The following is a 12813-nucleotide window of genomic DNA, read 5'->3' as shown; positions in this document are numbered from 1 at the left end:
TGTGCATTCTGGTCACCTACGAGTAGAAACGGTTCTGGCAGCTCATCTATTAGAGACTCAAATTCAGAGCTAGGTAAACGATATTCAGGTGGAATGTATGGTGAGCAAATTGTTGTTAACCTGTTTGAAGTTATTGCGCAGTTTAAACAGCCCTGGTGGGGAAACTAGTCGGAAACTGGCGGGGAAACAGCCCCGGCGGGGCTGTTTCCCCACTACTTTTTAGGGTATTTATCTTAAGGTAAACTGGTGAGGAAACAGCCCCGGCGGTAGCGTAGTGGTTATCGCACAAGACCGATATTCTGGAGGTCATGGGTTCGGATCCCACCCGGCGGGCATTTTACCACCAATTTCTTTATGACTCAAAAAATTGTTCATCTGTTGCTATGACCCACCACAACCTCCTTTTTGCTTTCCGAGGTTTTCTTTACTGCCAACCCTTATTTTCTGTCTCACATATATATATATATATATATATATATATATATATTCTATGCCTTCCTTGATTTATAGGAGACTGGCGTTAATTCTTTTCCCCCTAGTTTAGTTAGGTCAATCAATGTTTATATATATATATATATATATATATATATATATATATATATATATATATATATATATATATATATATATATATATATATATATATATATATATATATAGTCTGAAAAGATAAAAACTCACACAGAGCGCGAAAAAAATAAGGTTAGTAAAGACAGAGACAAACGAGAAAGACTTAGAAAATAGAAATAAGTTCACTGACGTTTCAGGGAGAGGACTCCTGAAGAAAGGGAGTCCTCTCCCTGAAACGTCAGTGAACTTATATATATATATATATATATACATATTTATTTATATATGTATCGATATATAAATATACATATATTGCTTCAAAAACATTTTGCTGCATGCCGTGCATTCACAGGAGACAATATGCGAAACATATGATCAAAACGCAATAAAATCAAAATTCAGGTATTAACAAACGTGCGCAGGTAAGTATTGAATAATTACTTTTCAGATGCTTTGCCGCAGTTGTAATGCACAACCCATAATGCAAAGAATACAATCGGTATTTAATAAATAAATAGTTCACGTTTATGCTTAATAAAAATATAAAGCTACTACTGCAAACGCATCCTGCTGATGTCATTCAAGCGTAGAAAAAGAAAACGAGCGGCATGCAGATCGCACTGTTCGTGCATCGGGATCCCAAATAATTTTATGCCGGCGCAGCGTGAAAAAGTTTGACACCACTGCGCACAGCACAATTTGTGATGACAGCGCCAATTTATTGATGCGTCTGTTTTGATGAAACGAGCTATACGGTGGTAAAAGTGGCCTTTGGAAAACCCGGACACCGCAGCATTGCTGCGCGCACGACGAGAAACGCCCCTTTTCAGCGGTGCGAGGAAGGAAGGCGCGGTTCAAGTTTCCCACTCGTGGTTGCGGTCGTATTTTCGCAATCTCAAACTGCAGCTTGTAGCTTCACTTGCATATTAAAAAATGCTGAGTTAATAAGTCACAAGGTAATAAATATAAAATACGAAAACAACGTCCATTTATGCTCGTATATAAGAGAGCCCCCAAGTGTTAGGATCGCTTCGGTCACCTTGACAGAAAAACGGTAAAGTTTCATTCTCCTGACTAAAATTTGGAAAGGAGGACAGTGATATAACGGCAAATAGAGAAGAAAGGACGCCCGTTTTTAGCAGGAGCCGCGCCTGCGCGGTGAAGTTGGTGGTATGCCCACTCCGGGTAGCATGCTCGGCAGACAAGGTCGCCAGCCGTGCCCGTTGATTGATTGATTGTGGGGTTTTAACGCGCCGACGCAACGCAGGCGATGAGGCGCGCTGTAGTGGAGGGCTCCGGATTAATTTTGACTACCTGGGGATCTTTAACGTGCGCCAAAATTTCGAAGACACGAGCGTTTTTGCTTTTTACCTCCACCAGAAAAGCGGCCACCGCGGCCGGGAATCGACCCCGCGACCTCATGCTCAGCAGCGCAACGCCTTAGCCACTGAGCCACCGCTGCAGGTCAGCCGTGCCCGCAACTTACGCCGGTACACAAAGGCGTCTTTCCGTCAAACAATCAAAAAATATAAATTTCTGGTAATTCAGGCGCGAAGCGACACGTGGGCTATGAGGCACACCGTAGTAAAAGCCTCCGAAATAATTTGACCTTTTCAGAAGCCTCAACGCGTGCCGAAACCTGGACACGGAGGTGTTTTTGTTTGCTGCTTCCTTCAGGAAAAGTGCCACTGCGGCCGTGAACCGAACGTAGGTTCTCTGGCTCAGCAACGCAACGCCTTACCCGTTGAGCCACGGAGGCGTGTTTTCTTCCAGAACTTATTGCAGCAAACATTGAGTGACCTAACTAAACCAGGGGGAAAAGGATTAACGCCAGTCTCCTATAAATCAAGGAAGGCATAGATTGTAAGCACAAAAGTACTAAAATAAAGCCCACTGTATAGAGTTTAATCACAAAAGTTTCGAAAATACTTTTCAATATTCCCACGGCTCTGTCTCTTCTGAAATCTCGGTGTCGCAAATGACAAATGGGCCACGCGGCCGACATAAAAATCACCCTGAATAGGTATGGATGTCCTCCGGTAGAAATATTACGTAAGAATGCTCAGCGTGGCTTTAGAGACAAGCTGTAGTGGCAAACTCACAATTGGTGAAAAAAAGAAAGTCTTCCACCAATTGCCCACAAACAAAACGCCCAACCAAGACAATAGCAAAAAAAAAATCACACATCTCCACGCCGTGAATGGTGCCGAGGGTGCGAAGCACTGGGACCCAAGCACTGTGTGAGCGTCATCGTCCATGCTTGCTGATACACTCTGAGTTTTAAATGATTTTGAGGTGCTGTAAATCCACTGTAAATGACAAGCGCCACACGAAAGACAATTGGCGCCCCAGCATTTAGCACCCACAGGATCGCTCACGGCGCGGAGATGTGTTATTTTATTGGCCTGGATTGGGCTGAATCGGCGTGAATTATCGCGCATAAATGCCATATTGAATGAAAAAAAAAACGTGTGTGCATTGCATATATACAGTGAATATTGACGGTATTGGCGGTACGTTGTGGCGAGTTCCGGGGTGCGTTTCCTCTTCACGATCACTGCCTTGTGATAGGTAAAGTGCAGCGACAGTGGTTGTTCGAGCGGGGCTAGATTGCAGATGGCAAAGACGAGGTCTATGCATGTTCCCAGGATGGTCATCGGCAGATTCCGGAACGGGCTTATATACGCATTGCACCACACCGCCTTGTCGTGTAGCTCGCTGGAGTCACTGCAGTTTCAACTGTAATTCTAACTTCTCTTTTTCCGCTAATTATCGTTGATAGTTTATGGTTTTTGCTTTGTATGTGTGTTTTGTACCCTTTGAAATTCGCTCTTTTTGCTACTGCAATTTGCGACGCTCTCCGCAGATGTTGCGCGGATGGTACTACAGTGTGCGCCGCTCTCAATAGATGGCTTACATTGCTGTGCGGGCGGACAACGCCAGGCAACAGCACGGACATTGCGAGGTCCTAAAGTGCTTCGCACTTAAGAGACAAAGATCGATTAGACTCCTGCAGCCACTGCTTCTGAGCCGAATATTGCAGAGCCTACCGTGCCAAAAATTCACCCGTGCCAAAGATAGGGAAAGAAGCGTCATTATCTCGACAGCATATGAGGCAGTCTTCAACCTCGCACATTTTTTTGTGACTCAAACAACATTTGGACTAGCAGGGTCGCAGACTGGACATGCAGAGCTGGGGCTGGAAGAAGGGGAAGGCCATTACTCGATGCAGGGATGAAATAAATATTCAGAGCAAAGAATGGACTCGGGAAGAGCAGGACACGAGTGGGTGAAGGTCCAAAGAATGGCCTTCACACCAAAACCATTCTAATTACGAGGTTGGTGCTGATGATGATGTTAGGTTTTCTTGGCGCAAGGTCGTCAAGGCCAAAGAGCGCCCGTACTATGATGAGGATTATTCAAGGGGAAATATGAAGTACAGAATATATTATAAATGGTATCTCAAATTTCTGTTTACAAAGAATTGGTGTAGAGGGCGAAGTAAAAACATTTGTGACTATGACAGGAGTTTTCTACGTGCACCCCTTGCCACCGCCTTTGCGGTAGCAATGACAGGCCCTACCGAGTTGTAGCTTGCGATTGTGGCTCGGCTCACGGGTGATATGACACATAGCTTAAAAAATCTACGTCTGAGAGGTACTTAAAAACACGGTTAGTAAAGAAAAATGGCTCCACTGTAAAAACAGCAGTTGGTGTCGAGGTATCATTTGTGTGTACAATTCTGGAAAACGAAGCATTCTTTGCGGTTCAAGTAGTTTGCATTCTACTAGTACATCAATGACTCATAACGACCCTCCACCCCTCAAGCAGCGTGTCGGTTCTGTTCCTTTCAATAGATACGCAGGTGTAGCATGGGTATAACCTATGCGCAGTCAACAGAGAGTAACCTCGGTGATCCTGTCTCGTTTCTCAGGGATCCATCTACCAAACTTGGGTTTTACCATGTGCAATTTGTTTGCTGTTTGCTCATTCCAATCTTCCTGCCATTGGTCGCGCAGCATCTTTCGTACGTACGCTTTAGGATCCTCGTACGGGACGCTTTGAAAATCTAGGTCACTCCGAAGAGCTGTAGTTACAACATTCCTGTCTGATTGCTCATTTCCGGTGTCACGTCAACTAGCCGGGCGAACGGGATGCAGAAGAACGAGGCGTTTAATATACGACGACAATAACGCAAGCGACTCAACACATGTCACCGCTCCTCACTGCATTGGTGTAAAATGTCCTGGCCGCAAGGACAATACACGGCTAGCTTCCGCTCACTTTCTAATTGATGTCCGTTCCTGGTTGTAGCTGTATTCAGTAGTTTTCGGTAGTCGATAACCACCTAAGAGGCTTGCAGGACAGGCTGCTGGAGACCAGGGTGCGAAGCCCTGGCTGCCATGGGGACCTTATTTCGGGTGCACGGCCCGAGCGTTCAAGCCAGGTAGCCTCTGTGGTGGTCATCTCTGAAGCCGCCAAGGGTGTGTTGCGCTCAGGATCGTTGCCGTGCTCAGGAGGCCGCCTGGGCGCCTTACCAGGTTTGGTGCCTAAAGCTTCCGTGCAAGCGTCGCCATTTCTCCCTCTCCTCGCTCCACTCGCCTCTCTTCTTCTTCCCCTTCTTCCAGTCCGCTCCTTGAGAGGTTGCCATGACATTCAGAATGTCTCCCTTTTCCTCCTCTTCTTCTACTAGTCTTCTTCGTGAAGTTATTCTCTTGGGTGGATTGCCTGTAACATTATTACCTCCCCCCTTTAGGCGTTTTTTCCTAAAAAACGGTTCACTCGGTGCATAGGAAATGTAGGCTCAGCAGATCCTGAGAAAGCCTGTCTTTTCTTAGCACAAGTGGAGCACAGTCTTCTCTCACTGATGCTATCTTTCAGCCCCAGAAAGTCCAAGTACACTTTACTCTAACGTTCAGTTAACCTACACAGTTCACCACACAATTTAAAGACAGAGTTCAATGTCCGTTGATAATACACACAGCCCGATTCAATCTCCGTTTAAAATAAACACACAACATCAACGCTACAATTAACCCGTTCGATACCATAACCGCCTAATAGTGAGTACACCTTCGCTTAGGCAGCTACTCTACTGATAAATTCCGCGCATACATTCTCTCTTCCCAGTGACATGGTCCCTGTATAACTACTAAGCAGGGCAAATCTCGCCGTAGTTTTTCTTGAATATGTGACAACTTCGTTCAGTGTATTGTACGCTTGTATGAAGCTTGCTGTACTCCTGCAGCCGCTCAGGGACCACGTGTCCTCTTCCCGCATGTCTTGGGCTAACACGGCCTTTCTAGAAAATTTGCTGGCAAACGTTGCAGGACTTGACATATTTCCTTGCATCACATTGCATGCCTGGCCAAAAGAAATCTTCACCAATTCTCCTGATGGTTTCACACATCCTCCGATTACCCGCCACGTTGTGTTTGTGTGCTAATTCCAAGAGCTGCGGGAGTGTATTCTGCGATGTGACAAGTTGCATCAGTACTCGTCCTGAGCGGAAGAGGCACCTTCGGTACAGAATCCCGTCGCGTATTTGGAACTCGTACACGATATGGGTTCACCGCCAATCCGCTCCTACGCGTCGATAGCACACTTGCGGTGACGGATCTTTCTCCTGTTGATTCGCTAACTGCCTAGAGTTAACTTGTAACAGTCCGATAGTTGGAACTTTAAGCGCTGGTTTCTTATCTTCTACCCTTTTCGCATGTTTAACGGTGGCTGTTATTGCCTCGATGTTGCCTTTGTGCGCTGAACTCTTAGTTTTCTGTTGTAGTTCTTCTGCACCGATGTCAGAACTGCTTGGTTCTAGAACTTGTGCCCTGTCTCACCATTGAGGATCAGGAGTGGGAACGTGTCGGACACCGGAACATTTCCCATCTTAAGGTAATATAAGGGGTTGTCCAGGCACTTGGCGCAACTCTTTCCAGATTGCTAAGGCGTAGAAAGTTCTATAATTGCTTGTGGCAAACACTTCACACAACTGTCAAGTAACATGATTGATGAAAACTCCCCCGTCAGGTCTTCATCGGGCACCAAGCTTCTTCTCACCAATACAGCATTGGCTCCACTGTCCCAAAGAGCCGCAATCTTTTGACCTCGAAGATTTCGCTCTACGACCGGCATTCTATCGAATGAGTTAATTTTCCTTCATTCTTTTATTTCTTTTTCTTCCCAATGTGGCGCCGTTGTTCTTTCTCAGACAAGCGATGCTAGCCGCTCTGTCTTCCTGCATAAATCTACAGTCCTCTGCTTTGTGTCCCCTCTTGCGACAGACTTGACAAGTTAAGGTAATGTTGCCACCGCTTGCATTACTGCGGCAGTCTGCCTCTAAATGTCCCACGCGGTTGCATAGGTAACATTTCCTAGGTGAGGGCTGGCCGGCGCGATGATTTCTCGGTCCTGACGAGTTTGCACTTGGGTTGAGCTGTGGGTCCATCTCGTCTGTGGTACTACACAGGTTTTTTTATTCCCTGCACCTCCAAAAACCCGCATGTCGAATCGGAAGAGCGTGCAGTCGCTTTTCTTTTAGAAACACGACTAAATTGGGATTACAACAATTGAAAAATTGCTCTCGACAACACGATTTCTGATCACTGCATAAGTTTTCTCCGTCCCGGAAAGCTCCATCCACCTGTCAAAATAGTTGCTGAGTCGGGCAGCAAACTGTCGACCAGTTTCCTGATTCTCTGGCTTAGTGCGTCTAAACATTTCTCTAAAACCTTCAGCCGTCAAGCGAAATCGTTGTAGTAGTGCGATCTTCACCTTTTCATATTCATGAGAGTCAGAAGATGCCATTCGAACGTAGACGCTTAATGCCTCCCCTGCCAAGCACAAACTCAAGGCTGTAGCACATTCGGACTTTTCCAAGCTCTGGCCGGTGGCTATGCTCTCAAACCACTGCAGGTAGGCATCAATAAAATAAAACTGGTGCAGGTAAGCACACAACCCTGCGGCACTCCATTTTCTTGGGCGAACATCTTCGAGAGGACATTTACACCCCTAACGTGACAGGCGCGCTCCGAAAGGTAATCTTTCAAACTGTTCAGCATGTTTCCACTAACTCCAAGGCGGCGCAGATTACAAAGAATCCCGTAGCGCATGGCATGGTATTGATTTTTGCACAATAATCGCAACTCCTCCAAAGTGGTGCATGCAGCCATCCCTGTCTTTCCTAAATGCAAAGTCGTTCTTTAAGAAGTTTGTTTGGTTCGTCCTCACGTGTGTCTGCTGGAGACGCATAATACTTCTTTGGTGTTGTGACAGCAATTCATTGATATCGTCCAAGTTTTTCAGGAGGCATCTGCAGCTCCATTAAACTACATTATCAGCTACCATCAGCTTATGCTGAACAAGAATTAAGGAAGTTCTATGATGTTACCCTCCCAGGCTCAAGACACCTTCCCAGGAGCCGTGACACTAGGTGGCCTTTGCTTTGAATGGTCAAGTGATGTTCCGCGCCCTCTTGGCGTACCGCGCAACGCAGAGCTTGGCGTTGTGTCCATGGGTTCTTGCGAAGCCTGGACAGCAGGGCAAGGCTGGCTGGTTGCGGCAGCCTCCCTCTCAGCAGGGACCGGCACTGCACTGGCAGCAATGGGACTATCGTTGGCATCAAGCGGTGGGCAGCTCTTGACGCTACTTTTGGTGCTTGTGCCGTGGCCTTAGCCACCGGCATTGAGGGGCTTGGGGCGTCCCTTGGGGCCTCGCTGGGAGGGTTCCGAGGGGAGCTCAAACCGAGTGTAGCGCCACCCCCCATCGCGCTACATCGACAAAGCTAGTGTTTGTCAGGAACAGTCTCTGTCATTCTTTCCTAAGGATAATGTTTTCCTGATACTTCAGAGCAATTATTTATTTTTCATTCGTCTATTGCGGGCACAAGCGCGAGTACGAGGCGTGCTTTCCCTTGCAGTTTACACAGCGAAGTGGAGCTTCAGAGGTGTGAAGGGAGTGGTCGGGAAGGGTACACTTTCGACATGCTGCCTTGCCTTGGCAGCCCAATGAACCATGGCCAAATCTTTGGTATTTATAGCAGCGTCGGCGGTTTGGAATATACAAACGGACAGGGATATTAGCTTAGCCTGCCTCGACTAACTCGGGCAGTACGCTTGTCGAGAATCTGGATTACATGCTTGGTCGACATTTTCTTTCCACCTAAACGTATTTTGATTCGTTGAACATTCACAACATTCTGGCCCTCGAACCCTTCCAGCAGTTCTTGCTCAGATAATTTCAGATATTCTTCATCACAGATAACACCTCTGGTAGTGTTCATGGATCGGTGTGGAGTGATTCTCACACGATTGTCACCAACAGTGGTTATTTCGTTCAATTTGGCGCACTGAGCTGCGTCTTGTACTTCTAAGAAGTCACCGCTTTCCAATTTGCTTACTTTATAGCCGCCGCCTAGCTCATTCGTTAGATGTTTGGCTACCAAGAATGGTGACAGACGTCTAACAGACATGCCTTGTTTTTCACAGTGCATGATGTGGAACTTTAGGAAATTTTCAGACTTTTTCGGAGTAAAAAACTTCGGGACTGCTTCGTTGCGCCTCCGTTTTGGAGGACGATCATGGGATGCAGAAAATCGTGCTGCCATAACAAGTAAAATCAGTTCAGCAGCTATTCTCGCAGCCCACCACCGAGCCCAACCTGGGAACGCACTAAATGCGCGTTAGCCATACATAGCTGATATAACCCAGTTTATGTCCTCAAAGTTGATTCCTTAGCCAGGTTGAACCCTCGCCGCCTGGAAATGTGTGGAAATGAGGAAAAGAAGAAATGTCAGGACAGGGGTAGCAAAGAAGATAGGAAGGTGAAAGAGCTTAAAGGGTGGCAGGAAAAGGCAACTGGCTGGTTTCCACCGGCCGGGTCAGACCGGGGGCACCGTCTGGGAGAAGCAGGGGCCAAAGTGGCATGTTGCTTCTACCGGGGGGCCATGAAGGTACAAAACAACCCCAGCTTTGGCTCAACCACAAGGATTCTCTTTCCTCCGGACACGGCTCAATCATGCACAGCCCGGAGCTTGGGTGGGTTCAACCCACATGAGCTCGGCGTCCGCGGTGTCCCCACTGCCATCCCCTTGAAACGCAAGGTGACCCTGCGGGGAACGAGGTTGGTGATATTGACAATGAATACATTTTCTACTTTTGTCTTCCTAACGCATTTCAAGAAATCCGGGAAATCATTCTCCTAGCGCAGCGGGAGAGGATGACAGAGGGGCCATCCTATAAAGGACAGGCTCCCACAACTATGAAAAGAAAATACTGCACGCCGTGATAGGCGTGCCACCGATGCAGTGACTCCACGTTAAAAAATCTACTTTACCAAAACTATGTATCCAACCCTACACAAGAAGAGTCGAAATGCCAGGATCAAGTTAATTTGGGGAAAGCTCCACAATCATGAGACCACATTATACACCGACTCCGAGATGTATACGAAAGCACGAGGCTGCAATTTTCGTAGTTGACTACTCTGGCAATGTTTGCGACTGCATGAACCTCTAACATCCAGTAACAAAGAAGTGGAAGCTGTAGCCATCCCCTGACCGTACTAAGAACGGAAGTATAAAATAGAAGCGTAACATTTCAGACTCTCAAAGGATATTATGCTGTTTTCTGCAGGCCGAATCTCTAAGCGCTGCGGTAAGACATTCCCATCCACAATGCCAAAAGTTATTAACTTCACCTGGACACCTTGACAAAATTGTCTGGAAAAAAACAACGAACTGACCTAGAGGCACACAAACTCACATACTGTGCTCCTTGTGACCATGACTACTACACTGCCCTCGTCGAAAAACGTTAGGAATGAATCGTCATCCTATACCTATGAACACGATCTTTCCCGCTTGTTACAACGAGGTCTCAATGCCCAAGAATCACAAAGTCTGGGTACAAAAAACCAACAAATTTATCCGCAAATCCATGTGCGTGAGGAGGTTCGGTGGCAACACCAGACATTAACTTAGAACTCTGCTAAATTTGGTGAAACATCATCTCCCCTGCACGCAACCTACCCATGCCCAAGCGTGCTGTCAGGGGGAACACCTCGAACATAAAATATTCCAGTTCTTCGAGACATAAAAAGCAGCTTTGACCAGCTCGTTACATTACAGTCAGCGCGAGCTGAATGAGAGGGCAAGGAAGGAACCAAGTCTGGTGCCCTAGATTTGAGGTTCCACCCTTGACCTGCCTGCCATCTTTTTACCCGGTTTTCCTAAGCCATAACTTTTTCTTCTGGAACAAAGAGCTTCGCTCCTCTCTCTCTCTTTCTCTCTCTCTCTCTCTCTTCGCAAAAAGCGAAATTGTTCAGCCGGTCTAGATATTGTCACGAAGCCAAAGTCGAAGCAGTTGTCTTGAAGGAAAACACGTTTATTGGAGCGAACTTGTGCGCCCCTAAGAACTCAAAGAATACACAGGTGGCGAAGCAGCAGTCAACAAATTCACGTGTGCGGGTGAGCGTCGGCGATTCAGATACCACGGCGTCTGCTCTGCAGGCTTTTATCTTTCGGCGCGAGTGTTTCTCGAAACGTCCATTTACATGTAGAACATTGTAGATCAAAGACGATTATTCGAGGCTAGTGACGTTAGCGCGAAATGCTCTCTATATCAAAATGAGGTAACCCATGCGGCATATAAATAAAGAATGGAACACGCGCTTTTCTTGGGACACAGATAGCCCAGCCGGACGCGGCCGGCAGTAAAAACAAAACATAAGCAAACAAACCCATTGTCTAGTTCGCGGCAACAACACAGAATAAACATTTTGAAACACTGACACCGCTGACTCCTCACTGACCGTGATTAATACCTCACATCCGCAACAGTTCACCCTCACATTTTAAGCCAAAGAAGTGCACAAAGCCTTTGTCTTTCCTTCGGCACGGCGATAAAAACCCTGATTGCTAGTCTTTCCCCCTTGGATGACATTTAGTGCTCGTGAAGCATAGACCGGAAATGCAGCAACCGCGTACTAAAATGCTGCGTGGTAGTTGAAGTATGGCTATAGCGCCTTACACCTTAGGACGCAAAACGTAGATGTCCCGGTGTAAGGAATCCAGGCGTCAGCGACGCGGAATGTGTCGAACGCAGAGGGAGCTGCGTGGCTCCGGGAAGTTGTACTGAATAACTTTATTGCAGCCAGCTTGTTACGAGCAAGCGGCCTCTGGGTCACGCAGCTCGCGTGAGGAAACATTGTCTGGGGCCGCAGCTGCGTCGTCGCGTTATTTTGGCCGAAGTGCGTGGTGTAGCCGTGAGAAAACTTTGGCGGTACGGCGGCTTGAAGGGCACTCAGGGAGCTTCGCAGTAGCTGGCTCCGGGCCCACCACATTTTCGTTTAGCAGGTAGCAAAACCATTCGGTCTGCTGCGCTTACGGAGACGGGTAGGCTTGGAGCTGTCAACCGAGGCGGGACGGCGGTCGATTTAGGCGAAAGTGCTCTTATTGTTGGGCCCGTTTACTCTCGGCAATTTTTTTTCTTTGTTTTCGTGTTAGCGCATTAGCATCCGACGGATACAGCGGAACTGAACATTTCCTTAGCGGATACTTGTGTTTTACTACAAGATCAGCTCATCCGTTACCGTGAAATCCCCAGCTTAGGTTTTTTTTCTGCATGTGCGTCTGTTTTATAGACTTGTTTCACCGCGGCGGTTGGTCGGCAGCTTGATTTGCTATTAGCGATGCATGTTTATCTCGCAATGCATGTTAATCGAATTGCAGGTGACAATACAAGCTACTCTACTCGCAATGAATGAATAGGTCAGCGTGTATAGCACTGCAATTGCTTCTGTTTCAGTCTTTTCCAGTAACTCCAGGGACATGCATTACGATATACGCCTGAAAAAATTCTGATAGATGTATTGTTTTTAAAACTGCTTATATTGAAACCGCTTACTAGTTTGGTGATAGGAAGTGATAGTTTGTATGAATAAGAAATAACAAGAGTTTTTCTATCAACTCAGAAACGCGCCGGACACAATGTCTTCTTGGATATTCCGCAGCCTGCTGAAATGCTCACACAAGTGCTGTGCCAGTAAGTTCAGAGTTTGGTTGCCTGGGTACTTTGTTCTAAATTCCAGGTCCACTTCGGTAAATTTCAACGTGAATATGGGCGATGGTGTCATAGCTAATAACAATAACGTTTTGAATATCTTAGAGCACCCCGCAAAGAATGTTCAGCAGAAGTTTTTAATATCAATGGCTGAAGACAAAGTATAGGTGATGAGGCTTATATT

Source organism: Haemaphysalis longicornis, unplaced genomic scaffold (genome assembly GCF_048455015.1).
Source record: "Haemaphysalis longicornis isolate Haplotype H1 unplaced genomic scaffold, Haemaphysalis longicornis Haplotype H1 scaffold_7, whole genome shotgun sequence".
Classification (NCBI taxonomy): domain Eukaryota; kingdom Metazoa; phylum Arthropoda; class Arachnida; order Ixodida; family Ixodidae; genus Haemaphysalis; species Haemaphysalis longicornis.
Note: the sequence above shows the minus strand (reverse complement) of the source record.